Source organism: Lontra canadensis, unplaced genomic scaffold (genome assembly GCF_010015895.1).
Source record: "Lontra canadensis isolate GAN:19392208 unplaced genomic scaffold, GSC_riverotter_1.0 scaffold458, whole genome shotgun sequence".
NCBI classification, from domain to species: Eukaryota; Metazoa; Chordata; class Mammalia; order Carnivora; family Mustelidae; genus Lontra; species Lontra canadensis.
In genome coordinates this window covers 50,998-66,263 of record NW_022631451.1, presented here as the reverse complement: position 1 = coordinate 66,263, position 15,266 = coordinate 50,998, and positions in this window count along the sequence as shown.

The following is a 15,266-nucleotide window of genomic DNA, read 5'->3' as shown; positions in this document are numbered from 1 at the left end:
ACTATTAAGGTAAATTATTAATGGGTCTCCATTAAAGCACATTCTTGTTCACCAGGCATCAGCTGCCTCAACTCTTACAGTGTTTTTAATGGGGAAAAAATGAGTAAATTATTATATTCCTTCCTGATTCTGGATAAATCGCTGATGCCTATCTTATTCAAGGTTGCCAGGGATTCTCTACCATTTCATCACAACTAGGAACACACAGAAAGGGTGTAATGTATCTTGGGTTCCCAGCAGGAGAGTATGTCAATCGAATGCAATTTTATTTTCCTGCTAGAGAGTAAAGTGAAAACAGCAAGAAGACACAAGAAACTCAAATCAAGGAGAACTAGTACCATTTATATGCATTTTTTCCTTTCCCCAGACAAAAATTTGATGTTAATTTTTAGAATATGTGTCCAGATTAGAGGGACCTAGTGAAAGAAAGGAAGGAAGGGATGGAGGAAGGGAGGGAGGGAGGAAGGGAGGGGAAAAATGGAAGAAAGAAAGAGAAAGAAAAAAAAAAGAAGATAAAAAATTATCTAGTTGCATCTTCAAGTAACCAGCCCACAGTGAACTGGGGACATTTGGGAAGAGCCGAACATCATTACTACTGACAGGGGTGACCAGACGCTGGCATCCAGTAAAGAACAATTCTCAAATCTAAGAGAGACCTTTGGATGCCCATCTCTTCCAGCTTCTTCTTGGTCATTTATTTATCTAAGTGCTAGGGCTTTGTGGACGGGTATCCACAGAGCATTTATATCTCATCAATATGTTTAAATGTCACAAATCTTGACTTTCACAATTGGAAGGCAGGCTTAGCAATTTACATCCAAGCTGATGAATAACTGTGGTCGAAGCAGAAGGCTTTTCTGAAACATATAATTTAGTCTTGAGAAAGGAGATGCTCTGTTCAACAGGGCCTGTGGCATGAAATCAGAGAGATGCTACAGACATGGCTCAGGGCATCAAAGAAAGGGCAAAGATGGAAAAATTAACAGTAATAATTTGCTTCCAGACTAAGGGACCTGTGCCCCCAACCTCCAGCTGTGTGTTGGCTGCCTCTTCCTCTGGAAAACTGCCCTCAGCTAAACGGGAGCCACCTGGTCTGGGAGTCTAAAAGGCATGAGAGCACCAAAGCCACCAACATTGCCCCTTCTTTCTACGCACTGTGGCAGAAACTGTGGATTCTGTCAATCAAAATCCATTTCTACCTCCCTTAAGTCAGTCTTCCTGGACTATAGAGTCTGAAAGCCAAAGCTACATTTCCTATTTACAGATGGGGAAATGGAGGCACAGAGAGATTAAGTGACTTTCCCAAAGTCACACAGCTAACAAGTGGCTAGAACCAGAATTTGAAGTCTAGTGCAAGAGTCTGTGCCCTCAACCACTCCACAATGCTGTCTATCCTGGAGGAACGGAGCTTTTACCATAAACCACCTGTATGAGTTATATAACAATCTGGAACAAACTACCCACAGATTTAGTAGCTTAAAACACAAACATTTATTACCTCACAGTTTCTGTGAGTCAGGAATCCAGGTGCAGTTTCGCTGGGGGTCTCTGGCTCAAGGCGCACCATGAGGGGACATCAGGGCATCATCCAAGGTTGAAGGGATCTCCAGTCTCCACTGGGGGTAGGACCTACATCCAAGCTTGCACACACCCATGTTGGCGGGACCCAGGTTCTCCAGGGTTGCTGGACAAGGGACCAGTTTCTCACTGGCTATTAGTAGTTGGCCTCCCTAAGTTCTTCACCATGTGGGTCTCTCCACTGGGCTAACAACATGGCATCTGGCTTCACTCAGAGGGAGTGAGAAAGAAAGAGCAAGAGAGAGTCCAAGATAGAAACCACCCTCTTTTTGTAATCTAATCTCAGAATTGACATCCCATTACTTTCACAATATCATACTCACTAGCAACAAGTCACTAGGTCCTTCCACACTCAAGGGAAGGGGATTACACAAGGGCGTGAACATCCAGAGGGTCACTGGCAGCCATCTCAGAGGATACCTACCATGCTGCTTAATATCATGGCATATTAACAATAACAATAAGCATAAAGTTGTTAAATATAATAAGCATAAAAGTTGAGTTTAAAGTTGTTTTTACCTCAGTTAAATTGGCTCTCAACTCATATTCCTTCCAATTTGAACAACAAAACCTTGGTTCCTTCACCTCCCTAGGGCACTGGACCCTTCATCTGCCTTAAGCCACATCTGACATCTCACTTTGTAGCAAAGAAAGTAAAGGGTATTAGGAGAAAAGATGGTTCTTTCTTGGATTTTAGTTATTTTGGTCTAATCCATTTATATGAAGTCCGTAGTAAGTACTGCCAAGTAGAAATAAAAATAAGTTTTTGTTTTAATTTACAGTTTCCAAATTCACAAGAAACAGTGGTAAGAAAAAGAGCAGATGGGCCACCAGTTTGGGGGATAAAGCAAGGCAATCCTGAAAACCCTCAATTCCCTTCTTCCTGTTCCTAGTCCTGGTCCTGGCATTAACTTGGCCCAGGCTGCTGGAAGAAGCAGCAAGAACTTTTCCTCCACAAGGTTACCTCACCTTGGCCAAGCAGACCATTGGTCACCAATAAAGCCAGGACAGACTGCAGCCCAGGACATTCTGGACGCATCTACTAAGTCCCCAAAAGCTCAGCTGTGGGCATGGGCAGCCCAGACAAGTCCCTTACCCCTACAAAGCTGGCTCGATTGAGGCACTAATGCAGGGGTTTTCCGAGCTGCAGTTGGTGGGCCCAGGGATCAGACTTCCGATCTGATTTCCAGGGCCTTCCCGTGCCCACCAAACAGCAGACAAATCTCCAGCCATGCAGAGCCTACCGAGTCCAAGATAAATCATGGAAAGTTAAGGCAGATGCTTTTCCAAGACAGCATACAAGCCCTGTTAAGGCTGTGTCCACACTGGACTGGTTTCCAGATAGCAGAAAACAGACACTGGGCTAGGACATTAATAATGTAGAACTGGATGGAATGTTTTAGACACCGGTTCCTACATGGAGGGACCCTGCCTGACAAAGAGCAGGTAATCAGTAAACATCCAATGAATTAATTTTATCTAATAAGCCCGTCAGACAAGACTGCTTTTTCCGTTAAGGAAAGTCCATCAGACCAAGTATGCCAGCCCCCTCAGGAGCATATTATCAGTCTTGGATCAAAAGAAACATTCGTTCTACCCTGTGCCATGCCGAGTTCATGCTTACTAAGCAACTCTGAATATACCCCTGGGATGCCCCACTAAAATAATTCCCTCCCTTTTTTGGAGAAGAAGGCTGCCAAACTAATGTATCCTCCTCCTAATAAATTCTATGTATGCACCTGAAAAGTATATTCATGCAATAGAATGGGAAAACATCTCAGCTAACTGGTAAGCATAGCAGGTATCCATCACCTACACAGGTTTCATTTATCAGAAGATCTAACCTGTAAAAACACTAAGGAACTGAGGAAATGACTTTCTAGATATAATGACAGTGACATGCAACTTAAAGCCAGAATCCTCTGCCTTTTCACACCAGAACTGCTTTTGAAAAAATTTCCAAGACGAAATTTCAACAAGCTTCCTTTCTTTGAAGGATCAGTGAAATCTGGTCAAAATGTTGGAGAAAGCCTCTTTATAAAAATTCTTTGAAGCAATATCGCTAGTGACAATAATTAGTAGTATACATAGAATATTAACTTGTTTTCTGTTCCATTTTAACCAAATTAGGTAAAAATTATTCCCACTACAACAGCACTGCTTTTATGAATTCCGCAGAAAAACAATTTGGTTTTGCTTTGACAGATAACAGTCCTCACCAAGAAATGTCATTTTACTGAAGGCAGCCTTAAGTCGCTGAAATTTACTGCTTGCACACAGACCCACAGACACATACAGACACACACGCAAACCTAAGCCTGTTCTCACACAACAATGAGGGTTGTTTCTTGGTCTGGCTTTGGAGTAGCGGGTGGGGGAAAGAGCAGAAGAATTTTTACATTAAGAAAGGAATGCAAAGAATGCCTTCCTTCCTCTTAAATCTAATCTTATTACCTCCATTAGTGAATATTTAACAATAACATTAATACTAATAGACTTGCTTTCATTATCAAAAGCAACAACAATAGAGAAGATATATTAGAGTCGCTTTGCTCAGAAAAGCTTAAAGCCATGTCACGCATATTATCTCATTTATCTTTAAAAATCTCCACAAACTCTGTAAAAGCGTATTTATCTGCAGTCAGACATGTTTTATGGGAACCGATTTCCTTACCACTCTGCATCTTCTGTATAAAAAACAGGGTCTGTTTTTAGCACACCTCCCAAACCAGAACCTCAACTCATAACTCATGCCACTGACTTCCTTTCATGAGTCTTAAAAACAAAACAAAAAAACCCAACCAACTCTTAGCAATTACAGAAACTGAAACAAAAATGAAACATGGTAGGAAATGAAATAAGTTTACAGCCCCCAACAATGGCTGTTGCCCAAACTGAAATTAAATAAATAAACACACACACTCTCCACAAAAACTCTGCTACACAATTTATTAATGAACAGGGAAAGGAACCAGAAGCCAAAAGTGGGTCAGGAGAAACTGTTTAATCTAATAGCCTGGAAATTATACTGGGAGGAACAGATGGTTTCACAGAAGTCGATGCTACCTAGAGCAGCAAGGAGCGATTTTCTAGGAAAGAAAAATGTTTCCCTACCCTACTGCACATACTATTTTCAGCAAAGGAGGAGTCTATATTCAGCACAGGATAACCTCTGGGCTTGGCACAGTGACAAAACCGGGACTAAGTGGCAGCCATCCACACGTACCCGAGTTTAGACACAGCCTTCCAAATCTAAGCTAGAGGTCAAACAGCCCTGTTTGAAAACCAGCAACAAATGGAAGCCAACACTGTACTCTAGCGGGTTATTAACCACATTCGTGATCTTGGCAAATAAGAAAGTGGTTCCCAACCTGTGATGGACTGTGTGATCTTCACATGGCTTCCGAGCCCCAGACCCTGAGGGTCGTCAGTGGCAGCAAGACCCACAGGTCACATGGAATCAGAAGACGGAAGCTCAGGGTGTGACCTGCTCGATCTCCCTGTGATGGAGCCTTTCCCTGGATCTTGAAGGAGAGAGAGGACCCAGACTTGGAGTGTGGTGGAAGGCGGGATCGCTCCAAGCAGATGGCAGTACTCGTAGAGAGAGAGGGGCAGGACTGTGTGGGTCCATTTCAGGAACAGCAAGTAGGTTCATGGAATGGCTATTAGGAGATGAGGGGAAGCATTGATAAAAGGGAGCCAAACTGAGAAGCACTGGCTTTTCTGATGGATAACCATTTAAAGTTTTGGGGTGCCCTGGGGAGGTGGCATATCCACTGGGGACAGTTGGGTTTCAGTTACAACTCAGACAGAGAGAACTCAGAAAAGAAGGTTTTTTGCAGCTCGGGGGAATTCACTGTGCGTGGCCTAGCCCAGTGGATTTCAGCGTGGTCCCCGTAGCAGCAACAGCAAGCAGAAGCATAACCTGGGAAATTGCTAGAAATGCACAATCTTGGGCCCCACCCCAGAACTTCAGAATGACAAATTCTAGGGGTAGGGGCTAAGCCACCCATGTCCCCGCAAGCCACCAGGTGATTCTGGCGTTGCTAAAGTTTGAGAACTTTAAAGTTCTCAAAAAACTTTGAGAACTGCTAAAGTTTGGAACCGTTCATTCCAGAGCTTCCCAACCTATACCAGGTCACACAATCGCTCAGCACTCTGGGGAAAGAAACCAGACATCAGGGACCTGGAGGCAACCTGCAGGAGATTCAAACAGTCCCAAGGCTGACGGGAAACAAAATCTCAGCACGTGTGACCCACCTGGAGGTAACCAGCTGGGGTGCCCACATTTATACCAACCACCTAGCACTTTACAAATGCCCACTCACTCGTTCTCAACCACAGCTGTGCACCGGCATCGCCCATAGTTTCTTACAGTACTGACATTTCCGTCCCTTCCCCAAGAGAGACTGAATTGGGCGGGGCGGGGGGGGCGTTGTTAGGGTGGGCATGAGAATTTTTTAAGCAAAGTTTGAGAATCATTGTATCCACCCGTACTACTTTTTGTCTTAATGAGTACGGCCTGTCCTTCCAAATATATTACAAGCTACTTAAAGGAAATAAGTTATGAGTAGTTCATAATATACAGTGAGGTAGGTAAGGATTTATTGACTTTATTTTATGCTTAAAAATCATAGCTTTTTTTATTCTGCCATACCCACTCAGATAAAAGAAATCTGCACTCCACCTGGTCTTTGGAGGTTCTCTAAACGTGGACCCCAGCACCCCCTGGGAACTTGTTACAAATGCAGGTTCTCTGGCCTTGCCCCAGACCTAATGGACCAGCAACTCTGGGGCTGGGGTCTGGACTTCTGGGTTCTGAAGGCCCTCTGGGTGATTCTGATTCACCGCCAAGCTGGAGGTGACTTTAAGGAAATGATAGATCTAAAAGCTCTCCATCTTTCTCTGAAGGTTAACATGGGTGATTCTGGGTGATTCTGGATGATTCTGATTCACCGCCAAGCTGGAGGTGACTTTAAGGAAATGATATATCTAAAAGCTCTCCATCTTTCTCTGAAGGTTAACATTATTTTGGGGTGGTATCTTTGATCTTGCTTATCACCTCCCTTCATGACCCATGAAATCTGACAGCCTACCAGTGCCAGGAATCATAACTAGCCATTAGGCACCCAATAGGCCTCAAACACTTGAATCTGTTAATTTCTAGGCCTTAAGGTAAATTATGATCCATCCTTTTATATTAGTCTTTTTCCTGATTGTGGAGTGAGATGAAAAGGACAACTTAAATCAGACAAAGATTGTTAGCTGCTTCTGTAGTTGCCGAGAGGGCTAAGGTTACCCCAGACTGGAAGTTAAATAAAAACTGGACCCTAAAATGACTCAGTGTGCAAGCTGCATGTTTAGAATCATGAATTTCATTCTGTGACATGATCATGACCACCCCAAATATATATACAGAGCTGAAGGCCAAAATGCTGGCAGCCAAAATCCAAGCATGAGCCTGGTCAGCACAATGTCTAAGCAAGAATCCCAAAGTTCAGCTCTTTAAGACCTCTTGGACAGGAAAACCACAAAGTCGGGAATTTTTAAAATGTGGCAATGTGAACTAATCCTAGAAATTGTAATGCATGTCACAGGAATGCTTTATTTACAAGAATTTAGGAGGAGAAACAGAACATGAGCCTGAAGAAGACAGGCAATGGAGCAGGAGGATCTTTTCAACTTTCTCATGTTGAAGCCCTTCAACTTCGCTTCAGTCCAGCCAGTGCACAAGAGATCCAGGAACCATGAGAGCCCAGAGCGACGGCTCCAAACATCCATCATGCTGCTGGCCGAGAGCAAGTGGGTCTTGAAACTGAAGATCTGCATTTGCTCCTCTACACCATGAAGGTAACTACGTAGCCCCTGAGATTGTTGTTAGTTTTTAAAATCGATGAATACGGGGTGCCTGGGCGGCTCAGTGGGTTAAACCTCTGCCTTCGGATCAGGTCATGATCCCAGGGTCCTGGATCGAGCCCCGCATTGGGCTCTCTGCTCAGCAGGAAGCCTGCTTCCTCCTTTCTCTGCCTGCCTCTCTGCCTACTTGTGATCTCTGTCTGTCAAATAAATAAATAAAATCTTAAAAAAAATTCTTTAGAAAAAAAATAAAATTGACGAATACAACACTTGGTGCTGAATAAACAGTAGGTCTTACATGTAAAAAATGAAGCTCCTAATTCTCTCGCATTGTTGCTGGAAATGTTCAATGGTGCAACTATTTTGGAAAACAGTTGGCAGTTCCCTACAAAGGTAAACATACATTTACCAAACAATCCAGCAATTCCACTCCTACTTATTTACCCAACTGAGATGAAAACATATGTCCACACAAGACTTGCTCACAATGTTCATAGCAGGTTTTTTGATAATAGCCCCAAACTGGAAACAGCCCAAATGTTCAATTAAACCAATCGTGGCACAGCTAAACAATGGAATCTTATTCAAAAACAAAAGGGAATTAACTCTTAATACATATGACAGCCAGACAAATCACAAAGAAGTCAGACACAAAAGATGATACACTGTATGATCCCATTCCTATGTTGTTCTAAAAGAGGCAAAACTAACTTATTGTGACAGAACACAGATCAGCAGTTGTCTGGAGCATGGGCTAAGGGGAGGCATGAGGGAATTTTCTGGGGTGACAGGAAAGTTCTCTATCTAAAGTGTGGTGACGGTTACATGGGTGGTTACAATTATTAAAACTCATCAAACCACACACTTACTATGGGTGTATTTCATGGCTCAGAAGTTGTACCTTAATACATGTATGTGAACAAATACACTGAGACACCATTCAGAGCATCTGACAGGTAGGCACTGGGCGCTCTTTCATGAGCAGTAGAAAAATCCTGTGTGAAAGAGTAAATCCTGTGTGAAACACTGGGTTCTGGTACCACTTACTGCATACCAAGGCAATTATCTCTTCTGGAAAAAAAAAGAAGGAGGGGGAGAGAGGAGGAGGAGAAAATTATGCTTTCCTTCTGACTCCCAGTGCTACGTGGATGTTGGAGTGAATGTGTCATTTGAAAATTCTTTAAAGTGAATCTGAGCATCCAGTGGGTAGGCGCCCAGCACACCACCCACTCCTCCAGTCCCTACTTTCCCTTACTGGCCAGCCAGTCCCCGGGACCACCTCCTAATCTCTCCTGACTCCCCACCCACTCCTCTTGTCCCCCTGCCACTCTCTCAACAGAGGCCACTTTCACCCCTTGTCTGATGACTGCAACGGCTTCCAAACAGTTTCTCCTTCTCCAGTTTTACCTTTTTCTTTCTCCTTCATTGTAAACTCAGAGCAAGCTTTCCAGAATGTGAATTTAATCATGTCACCCACCCTCTTCCCACCTTAAAAACCTTCAGCATTCTTGAGAAAGCTAGACTTCTCAGTCCAACCTAACTGAACTGCCTACAGCTTCCCATATATGCAATGTTGTTCTTCAGGTTCTGACCTTCCCAAAGGTTGTCCTGAAAAGACCATCTTCTTCCACTCTCAATCTTCTGCCTGGCTAAATCCAAATACGCCTAAAGATTTCAAGTCTTCCTCATCACACACACACTTCCAACAAGACTGGGGGCTACCATGACCCTTCTATCACCATCACATTAGCATCAAGTCCTATAATCACCTGGTTCTTCATCTGTAAGGGATGTGAACCAATCTAGACTAGTGGATTAGACTGATGCTATGGGCTGAATGTGTCCCTTTCAAAAGTCCAACCCCAATGTGACTGTCTGTTGTAAGTAACTAAGGTTGAGTGAGGGCATAAGAAAGGGACTTTGATATGATTCATGTCCTTATAAGAAGAGACTTGACAGGGCACCTAGGTGGCTCGGTCAGTTAAGTGTCTGTCTCCAGCTCAGGTCTCGATCCCAGGGTTCTAGGATAGAGCCCCGTGTTAGGCTCTCTGCTCACCACGGAGCCTGCTTCTTCCCCTCTCTCTCTGCCTGCCACTCTACCTGCTTATATGCTCTCTCTCTGTGTCAAATAAAATAAATAAAATCTTAAAAAAAGAAGAAGAAGAATAAGAAGGGACATGAAAGAACTCACTCTTTGTCCCTCTCTCTCAGCCATGTGAGGACACCACAAGAAGGTGGCCATCTATAATCCAGGAAGACAACTCTTACCAGACCCAACTATGCCGGCCCTCTAATCTCAGTCTTTCAGCCTCCAGAACTGTGAAAAAATAAATTTCTGTGGTTTAAGCTGCCCAGTCTGGAGTATTTTGTTATGGCAACAGAGCTAATGAAGGCAACTGGGAATACCTCCTGTGTGGTTCATCCGTATGTCCTCAGAACACATTTGGCCTCTGGTCAACATTCAGTAAGTGTCTGTGGAATCAATGAATTGTCATCCTACGGTCCCTACTGGACCCATGGGCAAAATTTCATAATAAAATGGCCCACTTATCTGAATCAGAGATGCAGATTCAGACCTGGAACCAAATTACCCTCCCTCGAAAACAGACTAGAGAAGCACAGCCCCACAGAACTTACCATGACGGTGGCTATGGTTTCTACCTGCACTGTCCAATATAGGTGCCGCCTGCTACATTGGCTGTTAAGCACTTGAAATATGGCTAGAGTGACAGAGGAGTCGAATTTTAAATTTTATTTCATTTTAATTATTACATTTAAACAGACACATGGCTGGTGGCTCCTGTATAGGATAGCATAGGACCACATGTTTTGAGCAAAATCAAGCCCTGGGCACTAACCTCATTATTCAGGTCACTCCTGTGCCAACTGTCCCCAGCACCAAATATGTATAAAACACAACAGATTCTCATAGAGCTGACACAGGTAGCTTTCAAGTGGCATGAGAGGGGCCTGGCACAGAGAAGCTGGCAAAACATATGTATGAAAGGGATAACAAGGCACCATTTTGCCAAGAAGAGACTGTGGTGCCTTATGGGCCTCTATCTGTGATGAAACCCATCAAAGGGCATGTTCATCCCTTGGTGACCAGACTTTACTGAAAATTTAAGACCCAATCAAATCATTCAGAATTGAGATTTTTGGTAGCTTCTGTGCTTCACTTCAAGGATCCCACTGCTTTTCACCTCAGTCAGCCCAACAAACGAGGTTGAGGCTTCCAGTATCATCCCCAGTAGCACTGAGCTCTAAGTAAGAGACAAATGGAACAGTGTGAATTCTGATTTTGACTTTTATAAAAGTGCACATGTCCCCTTCCTGCCTAAGCCACTGGGTAGGAGGGGCCTACACCCTTTCTCCGACTTAAAATTTATTAGTTAAATGAGCATTTTCTCCATGAGAATGAAATCTACCAAGTGCTACTTAAAAATCTTCCACGGCACCAAAACTGCATGGAAGAGGAATAGCCTTATGGCCCTCAACATCATAACACAAATTTTCTAAAGAGAACATTCTATTTGGTGGTAAAGCCTATTTGTCTACTGCCTTGCCATTTATGAGGCACAAGAGCTCCGGGGCCCAAGAGGTCAAAGTTTATATTTCACCCCCATCACTTCCTAGCACTGCATCTTCAAAAAAGTTACTTAACTTCTCTGAGTGTTGGTTACCCATCTGCAGAAAAGGAATGCGTGCACTCATATATCTCGCTGGGTTTCTGTGAGAATAAAATGACATAAGAAGCCCCACAAAGATGAATATTAATTTGTAATAAACCAAACAGAAATGACCCAATGTTCTCTAACAGGTGAATGGATAAACAAACTGTGGTATATCCACACAAGAGAATGCTATCAGTCATAAAATAAGAATGTGAACTACTATAGACAAAACAATACAGATGGGGCATCTGGGTGGGTCAGTCAGTTAAACAACTGCCTTCAGCTTAGGTCATGATCCTGGGGTCCTGGGATCGAGCACCGCATTGGGATCCCTGCTCAGTGAGGAGTCTGCTTCCCCCTCTCCCTCTGCCCCTCCTCCCCACTTGTGTGTACGTTCTCATTCTCTCTCTCTCTCTCAAATAAGTAAATAAACAATCTTTAAAAATTTAAAAAAAAAAAAAATGAGGAGCACCTGGGTGGCTCAGTGGATTAAAGCCTCTGCCTTCGGCTCAGGTCATGATCTCTGGGTCCTGGGATTGAGCCCCGCATTGGGCTCTCTGCTCAGCACGGAGCCTGCTTCCTCCCTTCTCTCTCTCTGACTGCCTCTCTGCCTACTTGTGATCTGTCTGTCAAATAAATAAATAAAATCTTAAAAAAAAAAACCCACAATGAATCTCAAAATAAGTAAGCCGAGTAGAAAAAGACATACCAAAAAGAGTATGTACAACATGGGTCCACTTATAGAAAATCCTAGAAAATAAAATCAGTGATGGAAAGTGTATCATTGGTTGTCTGGGGAAGGAGGGATGCAAAAAATAGGCGTGATTACAAAAGGGCATGAAGAAACTTTGTGGGAGACGGAAATGTTTTGCATCTATGCAACTGTGATGAGGTCATAGTTTCCTGGGTTTGAACATTTTAAATACATGCAGTGTAATATGCTTAAATTATATTTCGATAAAGTTGAAAAAGTTGGGAAGACATAATGAGCCATCACAGGACTGAGCACATAGTATGTTCTCAACCAATGCTGGCTCCATTCTGGAGCAATAGCAAGTGATCCCATTAGAACTTCTGGAAAAGAATTTGACGGGCTGCCAGGGAAGCAAGTCAGCCTATGTAACACTTTGGTTTACTCAAACCCAGTTACTTAGGACACGTTCTTCTCAGCTAAAAACTGTGAACAAGAAAGACGCACAGAAAGATAAGCAAGGCTTGATCTTTGCCCTCGAGAAAACACAAATACGTTTAATGTATGATGTAATAAAAGTGTCGTAAGGATGGTACTGACAAACGGGAGGCATGCAGAAGAGAGTAATGGCGATGGGATGGATGTCGGGAAAGAACGGTTTCCGATGGGTGGGACTCTGGAAGGAATGAGGGGTGGGGCGGGCCCTGTGTAAGGGTGGAAGCTGGGTTGAGGGTGGGGGACACAGCCCGCTCCTCCAAGGCAGGAGTAGGGAAGGGTCCACAAAGGGCAAGGCTGAGCTGGGGGAGGCCCTGAGCACCAGGAGGGCTCTCCAGGGCGTCAAGGGAACGAGCTGAAGGATTCAGCATGATCAGATTTGTGTTTTACACAAATCTAGAGGGCCATCTGGCAATTTATCAAGAGTCCTGACATTCATATCTTTCAACTCAGTAATTCCTGAGGAAATAATCAAAAATGCACAAAAAGATTTATGGACAGTGCTGCTTATCACAGCATTATTTATAATAGCCCAAAGCCTGAAATAACTTAAATGTCCAATAAAAGAAGACCGTTAAATAAATTATGGTATGTGGAGTGATTAAATCATATATAGCCATTAAATCATATTTTGAGAACATATGGTACAACAGTGTACTGCCTCACTGTACAATGTTAAGCTACAAAAAAGCAGGGCATGAAAATATATATTAAGTATTCATTCAACAAATATTTATTGATTATCCACTATGTGCCAGGCACTGTTCTAACTATTGAGGGTACAGCAGAGGGTAAAACAGACACAACCCTGAACTTATTAGAAGGATTCTACCATCTAATGAAAGAAGGCAGACCACAAATATGGCAACAAAGAATAGTAAGTGGAGTATACAGCATGTTAAATGATAGGAAGTGTCATGGAGAAAATCAAGAGTGCAAAGGAATGGAGAGTCAGGGGGTAACTAGAAATTTTAAATAGGAAGGTTTTGTTTCAAAGAAAAGAGGGAGTTAAGGGTTTGAGCCAAGGGTGTATCTGGGAGGACTCCCAGGCAGAGGGACAAGTAGGGCAAAGGCCCTGAGGAGGCCTGGAGGGTTCAAGAAACAAGAAGGCTGGAATGGCAGAACACACAGGACAAACATCCGGGGCATGAGGATGGAGAACAGGGAGGGGAGCCACAGCAGGGCTTCGAGTGGAAAAGTGACATGATCTCTAGGGGACAAGGGTAGAAGAAAGAGATCAGTTGGGATTTGTCCGACATTTTCCTAACTTTTTTATAATGGAGGTATGTTCATTTCATAATCAGAAAACAAAAGGTAATTCAATCAAAGAAAGCACAGTGCAGCAAGGCAGCAAACAAATCAGGAGGTGAGGGAGATGACTCCGGTGTCAGTGACAGAGAAATGCGTACACAGAGGAGGGCACAGCTTCATGAAGGTCTCTGTGAGTAAAACATACTCTTCTTAATAATAAAGGATGCAAAAAATATATATATTTGTGAAAAAAGAATCCCCCCATATTCTCAGCTTCCTAACAATCAATACTTAACATGTTGTCCTATTTCCTTTCGTCCTTTTCTCCTACATATACTTTGGTTTTCTCCTTCGTCATTCTATAAGGCCTGAACTGTGCAGGCACTCAAATGTTCACCAAATAATGGGTGATCTAATGCTCCCAACGATTTTGTGTACAGATTCGCTTTTGTTACATCAGCTACATTACAGGCATTTTCAGAAGCAGTTTCAACAGGCTTGGGTGACACAATGGAAATTGTGGGTAAGGACAAGGCATGGTCACTGATGACTAAGGTGCCAAGTCTGTTTGAGAGGACGGTGGTGACATGATTTACTCAGGGCACCGGCAAGAAGCCCATCTGATGAGAAAGACACAGGGCTCAGTGTGTGTGACACGCAGGGGTAGACAGAAAGTCCCTGCGGAGACCCCCAGCCAGCCATGTCTCTCAGGGATCAAGAGGCAGTGGGAGGCTAGGCACAGAGACGGTCACGGCAGGAACAGGAGTGGACAAAACACTAGCTGCTCCACTACATGCCTGTACTGTCCTAAGAGCTTCTCAGGCCCGTCCTCTTCTGGTCTCCACAGCAGCCCTGCGAGGCGGGTATTCATGTGCTCATCTGACCGAAGCCCAGTTACTCCACAGCAGAGCCAGACTCAAACCCCAACTATGAGGGCTTTTCCCACAAATTCTCTTCTCTGCTAACAGAAGCTTAAAATATGCCCAGCAGCCCAGGAAGAAAGTGGTAAGATGTTTGAGTTAGTTAGCACTCCTGTTTGTGTGAAACTTTTAGGAACTGCCTCCTACACCAAAAGAATGATCTTTCCACTTCTGAAGACACATTTTATTTTAAGGTTTTATTTATTTGAGAGGAGAGAGAGAGAGGGAGCACAAGCAGGGGAAGTGGGAGAGGGAGAAGCAGCCTTCCTGCCCAACAAGGAGTCTCACACGGGACTCGATCCCAGGACGCTGGGATCATGATGTGAGCAGATGCTTACAATTACTTAAAATTATAGTCTGTTGAGGTTTTTTGTTGCTTTGTTTTTTTCATGAGTGTGAGTCTTCTCTCGCACTAGGTAAGAGGCTCCAGGAAACCTGAACAGACTGCACGATCCCCCTACAGCAACAGCCCAACATTGTGCACACAGTTGTGCTCATCAAATGCTCTGGGTGAAAACACTATCACTTGCCAGTCACCCCAGGGCCACTGTGACACTGTTAGTGGGGTGACCCAGACACCCTGCAGCTCAGACAAGGGGAAGCCAAGCCTGGATGGACAAGCACTCTTGAAAGATGCCAGACAACAGGCAGGTAAATTTGGGCGGACAAGCACACTAATAGGGGATAAGGTAAATTTTCCTTTTGCACACAGCTGGCTACGATACAGAGTCTGCAAACTAGTTGGCCTGTGGGCTAAACGCGGCCCTCCTGCAATGTCTGTACGAGTTGACTCACGCCTGC